This window comes from Hyperolius riggenbachi, chromosome 7 (genome assembly GCF_040937935.1).
Source record: "Hyperolius riggenbachi isolate aHypRig1 chromosome 7, aHypRig1.pri, whole genome shotgun sequence".
Lineage (NCBI taxonomy): Eukaryota > Metazoa > Chordata > Amphibia > Anura > Hyperoliidae > Hyperolius > Hyperolius riggenbachi.
This window is the reverse complement of record NC_090652.1, coordinates 112,196,001-112,216,162: the sequence shown is the minus strand read 5'-3', so window position 1 is coordinate 112,216,162 and position 20,162 is coordinate 112,196,001. Positions and strand designations below refer to the sequence as shown.

General features: G+C 40.9%; 2 protein-coding genes across 7 annotated transcripts in view; one reads left to right on the top strand and one right to left on the bottom strand.

Annotated features, from left to right (window-relative positions):
• C7H7orf50 (chromosome 7 C7orf50 homolog) overlaps positions 1–20,162 on the bottom strand; it is a 553,489-nt gene that overhangs the window by 411,388 nt on the left and 121,939 nt on the right. The window lies entirely within an intron of this gene.
• GPER1 (G protein-coupled estrogen receptor 1) overlaps positions 1–20,162 on the top strand; it is a 44,155-nt gene that overhangs the window by 8,265 nt on the left and 15,728 nt on the right. Inside the window, exon 2 of one of the 4 annotated variants that reach the window (XM_068246777.1) lies at positions 11,937–11,997. The exons of 2 other annotated variants lie outside the window; for them this stretch is intronic. The gene's annotated coding sequence lies outside the window, so the exon portion shown is untranslated. Of the gene's footprint in view, positions 1–11,936; positions 11,998–17,310; positions 17,390–20,162 lie in introns of those variants that run through there. One more of the 4 variants, XM_068246779.1, reaches the window with a different exon arrangement.

The window sequence follows — 20,162 nt, the reverse complement described above, 5'->3', positions numbered from 1 at the left end:
CCTAATTGCGTTTGATTTCTGCTGAAATTGTGCCCAAATTGCGTTTGATTTCTGCTGAAATGTGGCCCAAATTGCGTTTGATTTCTGCTGAAAATGTGCCCAAATTGCGTTTGATTTCTGCTGAAATGTGGCCCAAATTGCGTTTGATTTCTGCTGAAAATGTGCCCTAATTGCGTTTGATTTCTGCTGAAAATGTGCCCAAATTGCGTTTGATTTCTGCTGAAAATGTGCCCTAGTTGCGTTTGATTTCTGCTATAAATGTGCCCTAATTGCGTTTGATTTCTGCTGAAAATGTGCCCTAATTGCGTTTGATTTCTGCTGAAAATGTGCCCAAATTGCGTTTGATTTCTGCTGAAATGTGGCCCAAATTGCGTTTGATTTCTGCTGAAATGTGGCCCAAATTTCGTTTGATTTCTGCTGAAATGTGGCCCAAATTCTGTTTGTTTTCTGTTGAAATGTTGCACAAATTGCGTTTGTTTTCTGCTGAAATGTTGCACAAATTGCGTTTTTATTTTCTGGTGTCTGGGGTAACTGTTGCTGCATTTATTATTTAATGGTCATAGTTGGCTATATTTGCTGTGCTACGGTTAAGCTCCGCCCATACAATGTCATGGCCAAATCCATCTCTCGGCTCGGCGCGCTGCCTCAATCACCCCCACATCCATTTTTCCCCGCAAACAGCCCGCCCCAATCCGCCCTCCAGCTCTACCCACATGTCATGACCACGCCCACTTATGCAGGATAGCCACACCCATTTTTCGCTAAGGCCACTTCCTACAGTCCGCTTGGGGCCACAAAAACCTTAGCTGCACCCCTGCAAGGCCGCCCACCTAAACTCACAGGCCGAATAAGGAGAGCGCTGATCAGAAATGCAGTCAAGAGGCCCATGGTGTCTCTGGACGAGCTGCAGAGATCTACAGCTCAGGTGGGGGAATCTGTCCAGACAACTATTAGTCGTGCACTGCCCAAAGTTGGCTTTTATGGAAGAGTAGCAAGAAGAAAGCCATTGTTAACAGAAAAGCATAAGAAGTCCCGTTTGCAGTTTGCCACAAGCCATGTGGGGGACACAGCAAACGTGGAAAAAGGTGCTCTGGTCAGATGAGACCAAAATGGAACTTTTTGGCCAAAATGCAAAACGCTATGTGTGGCGGAAAACTAATACTGCACATCACTCTGAACACACCATCCCCACTGTCAAATATGGTGGTGGCAGCATCATGCTTTGGGGTGCTTCTCTTCAGCAGGGACAGGAGAGCTGGTCAGAGTTGATTGGGAAGATGGATGAAGCCAAATACAGGGCAATCTTGGAAGAAAACCTCTTGGAGTCTGCAAAAGACTTGAGACTGGGGCGGAGGTTCACCTTCCAGCAGGACAACAACCTCAAACAAAGTCAGGGCAACAATGGAATGATTTAAAACAAAGCATATCCATGTGTTAGAATGGCCCAGTCAAAGTCCAGATCTAAATCCAATCAAGCATCTGTGGCAAGATCTGAAAACTGCTGTTCACAAATGCTGCCCATCTAATCTGACTGAGCTGGAGCTGTTTTGCAAGGCAGAATGGGCAAGGATTTCAGTCTCTAGATGTGCAAAGCTGGTAGAGACATACCCTAAAAGACTGGCAGCTGTAATTGCAGCAAAAGGTGGTTCTACAAAGTATTGACTCAGGGGGCTGCATAATTACGCACACCCCACTTTGCAGTTATTTTTTTTTTAAATGTTTGGAATCATGTATGATTTTCATTCCACTTCTCACACCACTTTGTATTGGACTTTCACGTGGAATTCCAATAAAATTGCTTCTTGTTTGTGGTAGTAATAGGACAAAATGTGGAAAACTTCAAGGGGGCCGAATACTTTTGCAACCCACTGTATAGTCATTATGTGCAATTACTTGCAAAAAAATAACCTATAGCTGGCTAAGTACACCAAAATTGAACCTTCCGTGATGCCCAATATATATAAAAGGATGCCACTAATAAGGATCGATATGCTTACCCAGAACTGCAGATGTTAATGGTCTCGCTGCCTCACTGTGCCCTCACGCGTTCCGTGACCCAGTCACTTCTCCAGAAGGTGAAGTTTACTGGGATCCCGTCCCCTTTTAAGTTCAATATGTCTCCTCCTCTTCCTGCTACCTAATCACCCCCGGTCTAATGTCTAAGACTTTCGCATATTTGCGGTCTATCTGTGCGCGGCCGCGCACGATGACGTCATCACGCTCCCCGTCATGCAGACGGGATGCCATGGCAACATGTATCTATCCTATGGGGATTGTGTGCAGTTCTGGAAGGAATAAAGTTTTGCAGCGGCAGCTTGTACATATATGAATTTTTATACATTCAAATTTCACAGTGAGACTGCAGACATTATTTCATATTAATAGTATTTGTATGTCACTCCTGCTCAATCAATACTTTGATAATCTTTTCTAAGACGGCATGTATAGTGTATAAAAAGCTGCTATCTACAGGTGAGTAGGAGAACATACAAAACAAATACCAAAATACATACATATGCATGGTTCAAGAAAAAGAAAGAGAGAGAGGAAGAAGAAGAAAATTGCCACATATATACATATAAAAGTATAAATAAATATACAAAACAATAAATAATGTTTCTATGTTTACAACATTTTGTAACATTATAAATATGATGAAAAGTGATAAAAAATAATAAATACGTTTTTTAATATATATTTTTGGTGTAGTCCATATTTCTTGTTCCAAGGTGCAAGGGAGTGCGTGAGGTAAGTGTTGGATATGATGATTTTTCACTATATTGAATCACATTGTCCCAATGATCAGGTTAGTCTAAAATATTGGGCGTCACGGAAGGTTCAATTTTGGTATACTTAGCCAGCTATAGGTTATTTTTTGCCAGTAATTGCACATAATGACTATAGGTGACTATGTATTGGTATGGTTCTTGCTGATCAGTCTGTGCACTTGATAGTTTTAATTGTTTTTATAGTTTTGTTGCTGGGACAAGTCCTTTTTTAAAGTATTACCCGACCAATTGATAGCTTGATGACTTATTATTATGGTTGCCTAGATGGACACTTTTCTTGGATGTATAAAAGTCCAGATCTAAATCCAATCGAGAATCTGTGGTAAGATCTGAAAACTGCTGTACACAAACGCTGTCCATCTAATCTGAGCTGGAGCTGTTTTGCAAAGAAGAATAGGCAAGGATTTCCGTTTCTAGATGTGCAAAGCTGGTAGAGACATACCTTAAAAGACTGGCAGCTGTAATTGCAGCAAAAGGTGGTTCTACAAAGTATTGACTCAGGGGGCTGAATAATTACACACACCCCACTTTGCAGTTATTGATTTGTAAGAAATGTTTGGAATGATGTATGATTTTCATTCAACTTCTCACATGTACACGACTTTGTATTGGTCTTTCACGTGGAATTCCAATAAAATGTAATTCATGTTTGTGGCAGTAATGTGACAAAATGTGGAAAACTTCAAGGGGGCCGAATACTTTTGCAATCAATCTCCGAGTTTTTATCAGAACTGTGATTCAAACTGTTTTTCCAACTCTTCTATGTGATGCATAAGATATCTCAGAGTAGGAAGGTCCTTTTCCATTCTAGTATACAGCGGATATAAAAAGTGAACACACCCCTGTTAAAATGCAGGTTTTGGTATTATAAAAAATTTTAAGAAAAAAACAACAGACCAGAATAATTCCACCATTAATGTGATCTATAACCTGTGCAATATGAATGAAAAACAAACAAGGGAATCTGAAGTGAAAATAAACGTATGAGATAATGAATTGTATGTGTAGTACAGCAAAGAAATAGAACATTAGTAGCACAAATATGAGTCTCAGATTGTTTCCAGTACAGGAAACATTAAGTAACTTCACTTGTTATCTATGCAAAAGAGCTTCTCTGAGCTTCTCTGAGCTCTACGAGCTACAGTGCTGTTTTCTGAAGTAATTATCTCAAACTGTCTCACTGTTTGTTTGTTTAAAAAGTGTACCAGAGCTGAAAAACAAGATGATTTGATACTCACCCGCAGCTTCCTCCTGCAGCATAAACCCATCCCTAGCCGCCCTCCCGTGGTCTGCCGTTCAGCCGCAATCAGCCCCAGTAATATGCTCAGACGGGTTCAGTCTGGATCTTCTGCGCATGTGCAGACTCGCACATGCGCAGTAGACCGGGACTGACACGACTGAGCCTATTACCAAGGCTGATCGCGGCTGAATGGCGGGAGGGCGGCGTGCGACAAGTTTATGCTGCAGGAGGAAGCTGCGGGCGAGTATCAAATCATCTTGTTTTTACAGCTTTGGTTTACTTTAAGGTTTAATTGCAGGAAAATTCAAATGGTCATCAGCTTCGTTCTGTTTTATAGTTTAAAATACAAAGTGTAGTTTGTAAACTGCAAATATTAGAGAATGAAGCAATGTTACAAAAATAAACCTACATAACTGGAAATATTCATATGAAACTTTTCTTTGCTACTAATGTCCTATTCATTATCCGTAATACACATACAATTCATTATATCATATTTTTTTCCCCTTCAGTGTCACTTTAAGGGGGAAAAAAATAAAAAATGCACAATAATATGTCTGTAGAAGTTTGCGCATCTTTAAAGTGAACCCGAGGTGAGAGTGATATGGAGGCTGCCATATTTAATTCCTTTAAAACAATACCAGTTTCCTGACAGCCCTGCTGATCTGTTTGGCTGCAGTAGTGCCTGAATAACACACCAGAAACAAGCATGCAGACAATCTTGTCAGAGCTGACAATAATGTCAGAAACGCCTGATCTGCTGCATGCTTGTTCGGGGTCCATGGCTAAAAGTATTAGAGTAAGAGGATCAGCAGGACAGCCAGGCAACTGGTATTGCTTAAAAGGACATACCAATATGGCAGCCTCCATATGATTCCCACCTCGGGTTCACTTTAAAGGACCATTATCACAAACATTTTTAAAATTTAAAATACATACTTCCAAGAAGTACATTTCTATCAGAGTAAACTACACAACAAACTGCTTTTCTCCTCTGTTGCCGATGCTTACAATAGGCAGTAAAAATCAGAAAGGTTTTGGACCAGCCCAGCTACTCATACGGGATTCTCAATATGTTTTTTGAAATTGTAAATTGTCAGAACCTTGGTCTTGTAAATTGTAAATTGTCAGAACCTTGGTCTTGTAAATTGGAAATTGTCAGAACCTTGGTCCTGACATCACACTCCCTAGAAAAGATCTATACAAAGATGTCAGACAGCATCCTGACTTCGCTGCACACTATTTTGACAGTTGGACTGGCCAACAATTATTCAGTAAGAGCTTTTGAAAATAAGAAAACCCTGAGAATCGCCCATGAGGAGATGAACTATTCCACAAATGGCAGGGCCATTCCACTGCTTTCATTTTCTATTAGCGTTGACATTCTTTTGTTGACCTGAATGTATTCTTGGAGTCATTTTGTGTTGAAAGGTGAAATTACTCTTCATCTTCAGCCCTCAAGCAGAAGTTTAAACGTTTTGGGCCATATGTGACTGGTATTTGGAACTGTTAATAATTCCCTCCACCTTGAGTAGAGCCCCAGTTACGAGTCTCTACCATGCTTGTGGGTATGGTGTTCTTCTGGTGATACACCAAAAAACATACCTTTTGGGATTGTGGCCAAAAGTTCAACATTGGTCTCATCAGACCATAAAAATGTTTTAATTTTTATTTTAGTCAGGCCTAGGTGTTGTTCTTCGTAACAAAGGGCTTCCATCTTCCAAAACTTAACCCCATAAACTAGACATATGGAAAATACGGGAGAAGGTTGTCATGTTGAAATTTCTGCAGCTTCTTCAGTGTTGCTGTAGGTCTTGCCATGAATTTTTGGAGAGACTTGGCAATGTCACTGTTATCTTATGTTTTCTCCACCCTTTGATGACTATGTTCCACGATACATCCAATGCTGTGGAATTATTTGCACTCTTCTAATACTGTAATCTGTACCAATAATATCCTTTTGGTGCTTTTTAAAGCAGTAGGATCAGCCATACTATGCCAGGGGAAAAAAACACATATATAAGTAGATAAATACTTGATCTACTTACATAACACATGTATTGTACTGTCCACATTATGATTTCAGTGAATGTTATATAGTAAATGACGAGAATTCTGCTGCTGGTGGGGGCCATGTCTTTTGCCCATAGTTAAGGCTAACTCGTGATGTAATTTATGCCCTTTACTTTTTTTTCTTGTCTCCTCCAATCGCTGAGTCACCTCAGCCTTGCTTGTAAACACAAGTGAGTAGGGGATCAAGTTTCAGATAAGCAGCAGGCAGAGAAATAAAGGGAAGAGGAGGAATATATTATAGATAAAAAGAGCCACCAGCATGCAATTCTTTGGCGCCGACTATTAAAGAGCCAGTGCTCCTAAGGTACCGGTATATGATAACTCCAAATCATAACAGCATAACATTTTTGACAGTTTTGAATGCAGGATTAGCATCTTTATCACTTAATACAATCAGACCAGTTACTGTTGAAATTTGATTTTTATGGTGACACTCCCGCTTCAAGCTCTCTGAGAACGATAGCTTTTCTGAGTAAATGTCAGGAAAATTCTACTAGGACAGCTGAAGTTTATTTGAGGGTAATTCAGAGTCTTTTTATTGATGGTAAGTGTGACCTATGAAGAATGAATGTTGTAGGTGCTTCAACAAAGTGTGAAGGTGCCCATACATTGCTTGATATTCCATCCGAAGATTAAGCAATTGACTATATTGGGGAATTGAAAACAGTGTGGTCAATCAAAAGTGGCCCAAACACTGCAAACGAGATCCTGTCAATTTACCTGTACTAATCGATCTGAAAGATGTTCTACCTCCCAGCTCTGAAACTAAAGTGTGGCTAGAAATCAAGTGAACGTTAGCCAATTTCTTTACGATCGATTGATATTTTCTTTGCTTCTCGATCAAGTACATTTTTTGATTTGGTTAAATATTTTCTAATTTCCATCATTTGAGTAGAATGGAACATAATTGATTCTCTGACCAATCCACCAAATGATTGAATTGAACGGTCAATCAAACAGGAAAATTGAGTAATGTATTGGCATGTTTCGGTTAAGGGGGTACACATTTATGCACCCAGTTTACAGTACATTTGTTTTTTATATTTATTATAACAACTTATATCTGTTTTTTGTTTGCATTCTACACGTTATAGGTCACATGAAAGGTGGGAAAAGTTTTGATTTGGTTCATTTTGGTTGCATTTTTAATATTGCAAAAACCATAACAGCTGTGTATACACATTGGCCTCAATTCACTAAGATCATGCTAGAGATAATAAGGCAAGAGAAAACTTACCTCCACACGTGAGAGAGTTATCTTACCTCTTCATTCCTTAAGTTACCTCTCCTGTAGTTAATTTACCTCCTCTGTAGTTAATTTACCTCCTCTGTAGTTATTTTCACATGCAGCTAATTAACAGCTTGTCTTTAACTCTGGAGTTATTTTAAGGATTGGAGAGTTAATTTAAAGACAGAAGAGTTAACTTTAGGCTTCCCTGAGGTAAAATGTTTCCTGAATACTACATGCCTTATCACCATCGTAACAACTCTAGAAGAGTTATTAAAGACAGGAGATAAGTTTAGTGAATTGAGGCCATTGTATATTTACTGTTGCCTACTACTGCTCTGCCTGCTAGCTAACATTCCCCTGTATGGTCACCTCCTTGCCTATATATTGGTTGTCTTAAACTTGGTTTAATCTCTAAGCTAGAGGCCTGAAGGATTAAAAGCCACTACAATAGGTGTTTACTATATGACAAACTTAGAGAACTACATCACAGGAGCACTACTGGGGCATATTAATTTGCGATATTATAGTGGCAATGTACATATAATTATATAAGCAAATCTAAACATTTTGGTCAGTTTACAAGATAGGTAGTTTAAATCTAAGTTGTTGCAAAAGGTTTGTGCTGTATTTAGCCAATGCAGAGTAAAAAGGAGCCGTTTACCTTCTTTTGCTGCATCATATCTCTAAAGAGAACTTTAGAGAAATGTGGAGAAAAATTATTCAATACGTTGCAAAGTGCGCAGTTCAAAAAATAGGAGGGATCAAGAAATTCTTGATATTTGACATGTAATTTGTTCATATTGTTTGATCCACAATCAGTCTGCATGTAATCATCTTTACTACTGGCAGACATCAAAAAAAAAAAAAAAAAGACAGACAGCACCGACTTCCTTTATCTATAACCACACTCTCTAATAATTGAATAGGCAAATAGGTTTTTTTATAGTTATACATATGCACAGAAGCAGACACTGGTTGCTTGGCAGTTGTCATTTCCCACAATGCAACAAGGCTCACAGACAGGAAATTGTCAGAACCTTGGTCCTGACATCACACTGTGGGAGGGGTTTCACCACAATATCAGCCATACAGACATCCCTAATGTGATCTATTTGAGAAAAGATAAAGATTTCTCATGGGAAAGGGGGTATCAGCTACTGATTTGGAAGAACTTCAATCCTTGGTTACAGTTCCTCTTTAGAGGGGAACTTCAGCCTACACAAACATATTGTCATCAAGTTACATTAGTTATGTTAATTAGAATAGATAGGTAATATAATCTCTTACCCATCCTGTTTTAAAAGAACAGGCAAATGTTTGTGATTCATGGGGGCTGCCATCTTTGTCATGGGGGCAGCCATCTTTTTGGTTGAAAGGAGTGGACAAGGAGCAGGAGACACAGTTCCAACTATCCTGTGTCCTGATTACCCCTCCCAGCTGCACACGCTAGGCTTCAAATGTCAAATTCAAAATGTAAAAAAAAAATTGCACCAAAACAGCAGAACGAGAACAACAACATCAGAAATCCCATCATGCTTTGCACAGCATCAGGGGGAAAAAGCCCGGGCAGTTTTCTTCTGTGCAGCTAAAAATGAGGCTTGTATAAGAGAAACAAAGTTCTGATGCTGTGAAAATGTTAAAGAAACACCAAGCCTTTTCAGTGCTGCTGAGTCGATTTTTAGTCCGGAGGTTCACTTTAAGCAGATACATTCACAGCATAGAACCTCACATCAGGGAAATCACTACACCGGGAATGCACAAACATTGCATACTTTCATTATATTGTTGACAGCTGAGCGCGGACCATCTGAGCACAGAGAGCTGTCAAACAAAGTGGTGGCGTTCCCACTCCTCACAACCAACCCCTTTTCTCTAGAGATTCATTATGAGCAATAAAGCTGGCAGAAGGCAATGGAAGGCTGGAAGCTGAAAACAGTGGTTGAAATCTGAGAACACAGAAACACAGAAAAACTTTGGTGTGTGCTGTATTGTTTGCAAGATAATGCATCTGCCCTACATAAAGTAAAGGTCATGCACTTATAGATTGCCCCCTGATCGGAATCAATTCGGAGGGAAATGGATTCCTACTACACATAGAACATTGATTTTTAATCGATTTCATCAGGAAAGGTCTAGAGGTGGGTCACTGCCCAGAGACAAGTGGCAGAGGGAGGCGGGAAGAAAGCTCATCGAGAGTGCACAATAGAGCAGAGGAGTGAAGTGACTCATCTCCCTAGGATCCAGTGATGGACGCTTCCAACCATCTTCCTCCTAGGCATCCTGATCTCCATGGCTCCAGTGTTGTCTGTTATCACGTGATGTAGCAGCTGGTTACTTGATGACAGATGCTGGTGGAACCATAGATACTAGGGATTCTAGGAAGACAACGGCTGTGAAAATGACCTATCACACGTAGGCCCAGTCGGGCCCGTTTCTAGGGGCCGTGCAGCAGCCCTGAGCGCAGATAGAGAAAGGGCGCTGCGACCTCTCCCTCCCTCTCCCCAGAGGACTGCAGCGTAATTAGCACAGGGTAGCACTGTACACAGCTACTCACAGGGGTGGACTGGCCAAGGGGGGAAGGGGGACAATCTCCCCCTGGCCACCTTTCATTCAGTGATTTAGGGCCAGTCTGGTGTATTCCTGTTTGTTGTTGCAAGGCAATGTGAAACTTGAGGCTAGCTGATAAAAGTGCAATCAGAGGACAGGCAAGCTGGTAAATATACACAGCATGATGCAGAGCTTGCCTGGAGGGTCCGTGGGCAAACATCTGTCTGGTCTCTCCCCATTGTTATTATGACTGCATGTGTGGATAAGGTGTTATACAAGTTGAAAAGTTTTAGACAGTCCCTAGACTCCAGGAGAGCTACTTTCTGACTTGTGTGAGAGACTGGCAGGGACAGGAGTCCTATTACAGGCAAGTAGCCTCTGTGTGATGTGCAATACAGATAAGCTCTCTGCTCCATCTCAGGCTATTCTCAATTTCTCTCCACTCCTCCTCTCTCTGGGCTAGTGCACACCAAAATCGCAATAGAAATCGCTAGCAATTTGTGGGTGTGATTTTGTGAAGCGATTTTTAGAGCAATTTTCAGAGCGATTTTTTAATGAATTGCTCCAAAAAATGCTACATGCCGTGTGCTTGTGATTTTGAAAAAAAATCATAACGATGCTATGAGAACACCGTCCCTGCCAGTCTCTCACACAAGTCAGAAAGTAGCCCTCCTGGAGTCTAGGGACTGTCAAAAACTTTTCAACTTGTATAACACCTTATCCACACATGCAGTCATAATAACAATGGGGAGAGACCAGACAGATGTTTGCCCACGGACCCTCCAGGCAAGCTCTGCATCATGCTATGTATATTTACCAGCTTGCCTGTCCTCTGATTGCACTTTTATCAGCTAGCCTCAAGATTCACATTGCCTTACAACAACAAACCGGAATACACCAGACCAGCCCTAAATCACTGAATGAAAGGTGGCCTGGGGGGAGATTGCCCCCCCTTCCCCCATGGCCAGTCCGCCCCTGATTGGGGGCACCTATGCCTGGCTACCTATACTGGGAGGACCTATAGCCCACTACGTATACTGAGTGCAACTAGATCTAGCTAACCTATACTGCTGGCACCTATACCTGGCTCCAGCATGGGGGGGGGGGGGGCGCAATTTTTACACTCTCGCCCTGGGTGCATTTTAGCCTAGAAACTGCCCTGGGCCCAGTGCACACCAAAAACCTCTAGCAGATCTGCAAAATGCTAGAGGTTTTTGAAGCAGATTTCAGAGCGATTCTAGGCATGTTTAGAGACGTTTTCTTAACATGCCTAGCATTTTTTGGAGCATTTTTGTGTTTTGTGTTCATTACTGAACAGCTTCTGTAACAAAAACACCTGGAAAACCTCAGGTGTGCACAATCCCATTCACTTTTATTAGCCAAAAACAACGAAAATCCTTGCGCTCCTATCTGGAGGTTGCAGTCACACATAAGCAGACTTTTATTAGCCAATTGGTTTCCCCCCTGCAAGCGTTTTAAGAAACGGTCCAGAACAGCTCTGGTGTGCACCAGCCCCAAAAATTACATAAAAAAATAGTTCAGTGTAAAATATAAAAATCATAGTAGCATCACTGTGCAACTGCAATCACAATACTTGACTCAACAACCTATTTCAGCTTACTTGGTTAGTTTTCTGCAAACCTTATTCATTTTAAAATAAAAAAAAAATCTGACCAATATACCACATGTGTTTTTCCCCCAGTTATGACAAAAAAAAAAAAAAAAGATTGAAAACTCTGAAAATTGACAATCTATCCTACACCATTCAATTTCTTGAAATGGTAGCCGGAGGGTTCTGTGTGAGTATAGGGTTGTCATAGTAAAATATCGGTGAAGATTAGATACTTTGCTTTCTACTTCTAAGTAGTGGGTTATCAGTAATTTTACTGATATTCTACTAGCAGCTTTTTACCAAGTGCCTTTTTTACATGTACTGGACTGAACTAGGGCTTTTATTTACAAAAGAGACATCGGAGTTTAATATGAAAGCTGACCTGAAAGAGATCGTCTGCAAACTGACTGGGTACTACTGACCACACTTTCATTTTTCATGCAGGATACCCCACTCCAATAATATACAGGAATAAATCAAGTCGCAAATTGCTTTGTGGTGACATGTAAGTTTATACAAGTTCATACACAATCTACAAAAGCATCTATCAGTATTTAATGTTCGTATAATGCAGACTTGTAGCTGTGTACACAGCGATCCATTCAGCAACATGTACACTTAACACATTACAATGGAACACCTGGAATCCCACAATCACCCTGGAGACCATATTAAAAGCTCAGAATAAACAAAGCAGAGAGATGATTAACCCCACAAGATCAATACAATGATGTATAGGTGCAGAGGATTTCCCTGACAGCTTGCATAATATTGTGTCTGATACATTCTTCAAAACTGGTGGGCAAAATGCCATCTCCTGAGTTATACAAGTACCTCTGGCTGTACAGTCTTCACAGCTTCCATGTTTGGTACACAGAAAGCTGGGCAAGATACCTCACAGGGCAACCAAAGTCATGATCAGTTAGGATTCAGGACATCTTCCAATCATAATTTTTCTGGGAATAGGTCATTCTGGCTGGGTAGTGTAATGGTTAAAGTGAACCTCCAGACTAAAAATCGACTCAGCAGCACTGAAAAGGCCTGGTGTTTCTTTAACAGTTTCACAGCATCAGAACTTTGTTTCTCTTATACAAGCCTCATTTTTAGCTGCACAGAACTGCCCGGGCATTTTTCCCATGATGCTGTGCAAAGCATGATGGGATTTCTGATGTTGTTGTTCTCATTCTGCTGTTTTGGTGCATTTTTTTTTTTATTTTTTACATTTTGAATTTGACATTTGAAGCCTAGCGCATGCAGCTGGGAGGGGTTATCAGGACAAAGGACAGTTGGAACTGTGTCTTATGCTCCCTGTCCCCTCCTTTCAACCAAAAAGATGGCTGCCCCCATGACAAAGATGGCAGCCCCCAAGAATCACAAACATTTGCCTGTTCTTTTAAAACAGGGTGGGTAAAAAATTATATTACCTATCTATTCGAATTAATATAACTATTGTAACTTAATGACAGTATGTTTGTTTAGGCTGAAGTTCCCCTTTAAGGGCTCTGGCACAGGTGACCTGGGTTCCAATCTCGGCTCTGCCTGTTTAGTAAGCCAGCACCTATTCAGTAGGAGACCTTGGGCAAGTCTCCCTAACACTGCTACTAACACTGCTACTGCCTATAGAGTACGTCCTAGTGGCTGCTGCTCTGACACTTGAGTCCGCCAGGAGAAAAGCGCAATATAAAATGTCCTGTGTTTGTTGTTTGATTCTTCTTCCTGAGGTCACACAAAGTCCAGATAACTCTCCATATATGCTGCATTACTGAGCATCTAATTAATAACAATCAATATCCTTAGGTGTTTTTAGTTTACTTCTTTCTTTGAAGTTGGCATCACTTGACCTCCCCTGGAGGAGGCATGGCAGTGCTATAGCCAGACACAGAACATTTATATTTCACTTTTCTCCTGGCAGATTCAAAGCACCAGAGCAGCAGCCATTAGGGCGCGCTCTATAGACAGTAGCAGTGTTAAGGAGTCTTGCCCAAGGTCCCCTACTGAATAGGTGCTGGCTTACTGAACAGGAAGAGCTGAGATTTGAACCCTGGTCCCCTGTGTCAGAGGAAGAGCAATGAAGCTCTATCAAGTGAATTACACTACATGGAACTCTGCTCGCTAAAGGCAACACAGAAAGAAAGAAAGCTGGAAAAAAAAGTCAACAGTAAAATAAAAGCACTGCAAAATATTACAATTTAAAAGGACTCCTAAAGTCACATAGAAACTTGCAAATGAATCATTGATTCTTTTGCAAAGCAATCCACAAAGGCGAAAAGGTAAATGTGGCATTTCATTTCAGAAACCTTAAAGGTCAATGTCATCGTCACAAATCAATCCTAGTCTTTAACACGGTGGCATTGCTGCTCCAGCTCTATGTTGTAGCAGTGCTTAACTATATCAATGCTCACATTTGCCCATCCTCTCAGTATTTCCTCTATGGCATCTGTAGGACCCAGAAATGTTTTTGCATCAGTTTCTCCTGTTCTGAAACCTGTGCACATGGAACGCCCTCCTAGATACTGTACTTTAATAAAGCTCCTGACAGGTCAATAATGAAATATTTTTTTTTCCAGGTTCCTTTCTAATACCTTTCCCAACACCGGGCTGTTTCCTGATTTTGTTATGTGTCTTCACCACATCATGCCTATCCTATTGCTGACCCTTGTCAGCTGTCTCATTTGGGTATGAACTCACCCAATCCTATTAGTTACATGGAGGGTCTACCAACCAGGGCGTTCAGGATTAAAAAAAAAACAACATCATGAGTGGCATGGTAGCAAGTAAAGAGCAATGTCTCTATTGATGTTTATTTCACAGTCTGTAAGTAAAAAAAAATGTGGAATTGTACGTATGATGTTCAAGCCAGGTCAAGCAAGCCATTGTGCATTCCTCTGGGGAAATCAGGGTTAAAGATTAAATAATGAATTTGTTTAGTTGGTTTATAGAAGAAAATGGGTTGAAATCTATCCAATGCCAATGTAAATAAACAGAGGAAGATGAATAGACCACTGGGCTACAAAAGAATTGATTTTGCATGAAGAAACAAGAGGTCTGGTTCTCAGGGCATCCCAGTCTGCAGCTGAGGTCTAGAGCAAAATGGAATATGTACGAAAAATATGCAGCCAAACACCAATTACTGCAAGTAGGAAAGTTCATAGGAGATGAATGCAGGAATAGGAGTGCAGGAAAACTAAAGTAAGGACATATTCCAATAGAAAAAAAACGTCAGCACCTCCATATCAAGTTTTCACAGGAGAGCAGAATATTCTAAAAATGAGGGAGTGCTTTGCTGATTTTTAAAGCTACAGATTTATGTTTTTGCTGTTTAATACCCAGCCCAATGACACGTCATGGAATTCTCTTTTAGGCCCCTTTTACACTTACCTCATTGTGTCACGTTGCATCCCTTCCACCTAACGCACCATACTGCAATGGCCATTAAAATCACTGGAACAGGACGCACCTCCTGTGATGTGCCATAAATGCTCTTGCTGACACAGATGCTGCAGTGCATTATCGTGCGTGGCACCAGAAGCAATGAAAGTCAATGGTAACGTGCAAATTTAGAATTTTGGCCACGTGTATTGTGCAGAAGCAGATTTTCAGATGACATGCTTCCTGTCCAGCAGTATACACGTGACTTCACCATGCAAATTCTTGAAGGCAATTTCCCTGTCTCCGCAGTCTTCCACACATACTGTGCATAATGGTGCAATGCAGTAACCATTTTACCCCGAAGAAATCACACCCCACTAAGTGTAAAAGTACCCTTAATATTATTCTCACTGCCAGTACTGCAAACATTCAAAAAGCCACTTAAAGCGGACCCCAAACAAACATTTTTTTAATTCAAAATATTTAGTTACACCACTCTGACACATACAAAGATACATAACCAGTCCTTCAAGCATATGAGCATTTCAGTGCATGCTTTTCACCCTTCTCTTTGCATAACTAGGGTTATACAGGTGGCAGCCATTAGCAATTCCTCCTTTGCTGGACACCACCTACTCCACCAGTTTGCCGGATTCTGTCCCGGAAATATGAAAGGAAGGGAGGGGTTTCTCCAATAAATGTAAAATATTTTATATTTGTCATCATGCAGATGAAAAAGGCTGCTATTTATTATTATAATTTAGAAAATAGATTTGATTTCTGAAATCTTGTATTTTTAATTTGGGTCCACTTTAACCCTCTGGGGGATAATCCCGAGCTGAGCTCGGGGTAAGCCGCCACAGAGGTTTTCTCAGGCCCTGGTGGGCCGATTTGCATAATTTTTTTCTTGTTGCACGCAGCTAGCACTTTGCTAGCTGCGTGTATATACCGATCGCCGCCGCTCCGCGCTGATTCGCCGCTACTCGCCGTGCCGTGCCGCTCCCCCCCCCCCCCAAGACCCCCTGCGCAGCCTGGCCAATTAGTGCCAGGCAGCGCTGAGGGGTGGATCGAGACTCCCTCTGACGTCACGACGTCGTTGACGTCGATGACGTCATCCCGATCGTCGCCATGGCGACGGGGGAAGCCAAACAGGAAATCCCGTTCTGAACGGGATTTCCTGTTTGCTTTGTATGCCGGAGGCGATCGGAGGGGGTGGGGGGATGCCGCTGCACAGCGGCTATCATGTAGCGAGCCCTGGGCTCGCTACATGATTTAAAAAATAAAAAAAATTTAAAAATAGTGCTGCGCCACCTCCTGGGCGATATAATTGTATCCCCCAGGAGGTTAAAGGGAACCTTAACTGAACGGGGGGTAAAGAGTTTTACTTACCTGGGGCTATTACCAGCCCCCTGCAGCAGTCCTGTGCCCTCGGCGCCGCTCTGGAATCCTCTGGTCCCCCGCTGTCACTTAGTTTCGTTTTTGACGACTCACCAGTCGCCGGCCGCCATGCGTATTATTGGACGCATTCACCAATGCAATTAGCGCTATTGCGGACCGCAACGCGTACAAAAATACGCGTTGCCGCATTCCGCAATGTGGTTTCCACATTGTAATATACACACAGCCGAAGTGAAATTAAGGATTCCTTTTTTTATTATTCTGATAAGTGTAAAAGGGGTTAAGAATTATTTTTGCCCCCAGAGATTTTCCGTCACTTCCCGATTCTAAGACTTGCAAGACCTAAATATGAACCCTGGTGGTGGTCTGGTGGTAGTTCTAATTCTTCCCCCCTTCACATATTTCCTGACAGGACTGAGAGTGAGGGAAATGCTGTAAGATGGAGAGACACACAGCAGTAAAGCTCCAAAGAGATTTCAGTCCATTTCCATAGTAACCAAAACTATTTTTAATACAGTTCAGTTTTAAAGAAAACCACTAGAGGACTGCATGGCAGTTAACTGGCAAAGAAGGATACCATATATAACTTATACCATGGCAGCTGCCACAAACTAGGCTCTGCTAAGCTTTACTTAGATACTGTACTTGCCTAAAACCCCTTGTCCCTCTTACCTATGCCATGCCACTGCCCACCACACAATAATCCAGCTATATCTATTCCTAACTTCCTAGTGATCTTATAGAGTGTTGGTTGCTAAAATAGACTGCTTGTGGACTAGATTACCTGCTGGTGACCATGTTTGTGGCGCTCGATGCCTTTGCAGTTTGCCATTCGACATCCTTTACCCCAACAGTTTTCTATAAGTTCACTGAGCGGTGAACGTGCACTCCAAACCACGCATGCTCATGAAAGAAAGCGCTTGTGCCATTTCCTTCTTGCATGCAGGAGCTCATCCTTTTACTGGGCATGCACAGTTCAAAAAACATGCATGTCCAGTTCATCTTCACTTGTGCACAACCAGGGGCACTTCGTTCAACTTATTTGACTGACAAGCCAGTCCAATATTAAAAAGTTGGGAACAGGAGGGAGACCAGATGACAACGGGCACAAGGAACAAGGTCAGCAGCAGGTATTCTAGCACACCACAGCCTTAATTCACCAATTTGTATTTTTTTTTTCTTCATTTTAGGGGTCTTTTAAGTCCACAGTGAGATTGTCATCTGGTTATGGTCAGGGCTCGGTAAATCTCAGCTTGTGACAGTAGCTAGTGCCACTAAGGTATTATGGCTATCTACTGTGCAGAAGTACTGGAGAGATACACAATGATCTATCACTTGTTTTTTAATATCGATGCAAAGAAATATTTTTACGTTACTGCTGACATGAAATATTGTTTATAAAAATGATCTCCCCATGGTTCTCACAGACAAATCTCTTTTGGAAAACAAATAACTGTGACCTTTTTCCTGTGTGTAAGACACCTGCTTAACACAGGCACTGTGCAGCCAAAATAGGCCTTTTTACAAAGCTGCAATAAATGTGAGGAGGCTATGTGAAGTAAAGATAAATTCCATTCAAATACCTCAGAATAGTCACTTAAAATATAGAATAAAGACGGAAACAAAGCAATTGTAAGTGACACCAAGACAAAAAGTTTAAATTCACAAGACCTGTGAATCCTGTTCGGTAATGTACCTCATGCGGCTTCCCCAACCCCCAATTCACTAAGATGTTCACACATGTGGTATAAGTCTGGTAATTTACTGAAAAACTTTAAAAAAAAATTGCTAACATTTTTACTTCATGCGGTATTTCAATTGGTATTTTAAGTAATCATGCAGTGTTTCAATCGGTACTGTTGAATTATTGCAGTGCCTAGTAAATGGATGAAAGATGTGATACAGATAGTTTGTTTTTTCTTTTTTAACCATACTGACAAGTAAATTGCAAGTCCAAGGTGCACAAAATTAACATTAAATTTGTATCAGCTCAAAACCATTAGTCTCTTACTAACCATGTTTAATTAGTACATACTATTCTTGTGATATTGGGAAAATATGATTTAATTATTAACTTTCATATTTTTCTAACTAGTTTAATTAGTTTTTACCTTTTCTCTGCTTTTTTCCTCCCTACTATAACCTTACCGAATGGCTGTTTGTTAGTTACCGACAGCTCCAGGGTGGAGAGGAATACCGAAACATCACACTTGGTTTTATCACATGCTTTAATCTTTGTGAATTTACATTTATGAGGTATTTCCCTTACTAGTCAGTAATTTACCTCACTGGTCGGCAATGTTAATTTCCCATGTGATCACAGCCTTAGTAAACTGACACTTTACAAAATGTTCTGTTACGGCTGGTGCACACCGAGCGGCTTTTTCAGCGTTTCTGCAGCCGCTTGCGGCTGCGGATACGCTTGGTCAATGTATCTCAATGGGGTGGCTCACACCACAGCGGGAGGCGTTTTGCAGAAACGCATACTCCCGGGATGAGGCATTTTTTGGATTGTGGATGAGTTTCTGCCTCAATGTTAAAGAGACACTGAAGCGAAAAAAAAAATTATGATATTATGATTTGTATGTGTAGTACAGCTAAGAAATAAAACATTAAGATCAGATACATCAGTCTAATTGTTTCCAGTACAGGAAGAGTTAAGGGCTCTTTCACATTAGGGCAGATTTTCTGCGTTTCAACGCAAAGGGTAAAGTTTGCGTTACCCAAGGTGAAATGAAAGTCCATAGACTTTCATTTTAGCTTTCACATGCAACGCAGCCTTTTTGTGCGTTGCGTTACACTGCACCCAGGCGCAGTTTTTCGGCCAACGCTAGCTTTATGCGTTACAATGTTAGTCAATGTAAAACGCACACTATGTGCGTTTTTAATCCGTTAACGCAGGCAATCAGTCCCAGAATGCAACAGAGGAACAATGTAGAAAGTTGAAAACTAAAAGAAAAAAAAATTACCTGCGTTTTTCTATGTGCAGTAACGCATTGAAAACGGATTAAAAACGCACACTCACTGCAGTGCAACGCATATCAAAACGCAGTAAAAGGCATACAACAAAACGTATGCTTTGAGCGTTCTCCAACGCAAGCTCTGATGTGAAAGAGCCCTAAGAAACTCCAGTTGTTATCTCTATGCAAACAAGCCATTAACTCTCCGACTAAGTTTAGTCCTGGAGAGGGCTGTTATCTGACTTTTATTATCTCAACTGTTTTCTTTTCTTCTGCTAGAGGAGAGGTCATTAGTTCACAGACTGCTCTGAAAGACTCATTTTGAATGCTGAATGTTGTGTAATCTGCACATATTATAGAATGATGCAATGTTAGAAAAAACTATATACCTGAAAATAAAAATATGAGAATATTTTCTTTGCTGCTAATCTTCTAGTAATTATTCATAGTACACAACCAATTCACTATATCATCTTTTTTTTTCGCTTCAGTGTCTCTTCAAGTATAGGAAAAACGGCAGTTCAGAGCGGTTTTGCAGGCGTTTTTGTTACAGAAGCTGTTCAGTAACAGCTTTACTGTAACAATATCGGAAATCTACTACACCAAAAACGCTTCACAAAACCGCAAAATGCTAGCTGAAATGCTACAGAAAAATAAGAAAAAGCGTTTCAAAATCTGCTAGCATTTTGCGGATCTGCTAGCGTTTTTTGGTGTGCACCAGGCTGTTTTCTGCTTTAACAAATGTTGTAAGGCTTTGTGAGTTGAAACCACTGGATGTCGCTTTCTCCCAAAGGAAGCAACAGAAGACATTGGTCCAGATTAATTTCCCTTTTTCTCCCAAGTTTTCTCCTAATGAGATTTTCACATCTTATCAATAAAATGTTTTGAAGCCACCAGCATTCTTTTTCAACTACTGTACAGTATATTCTGGCATATAAGACTA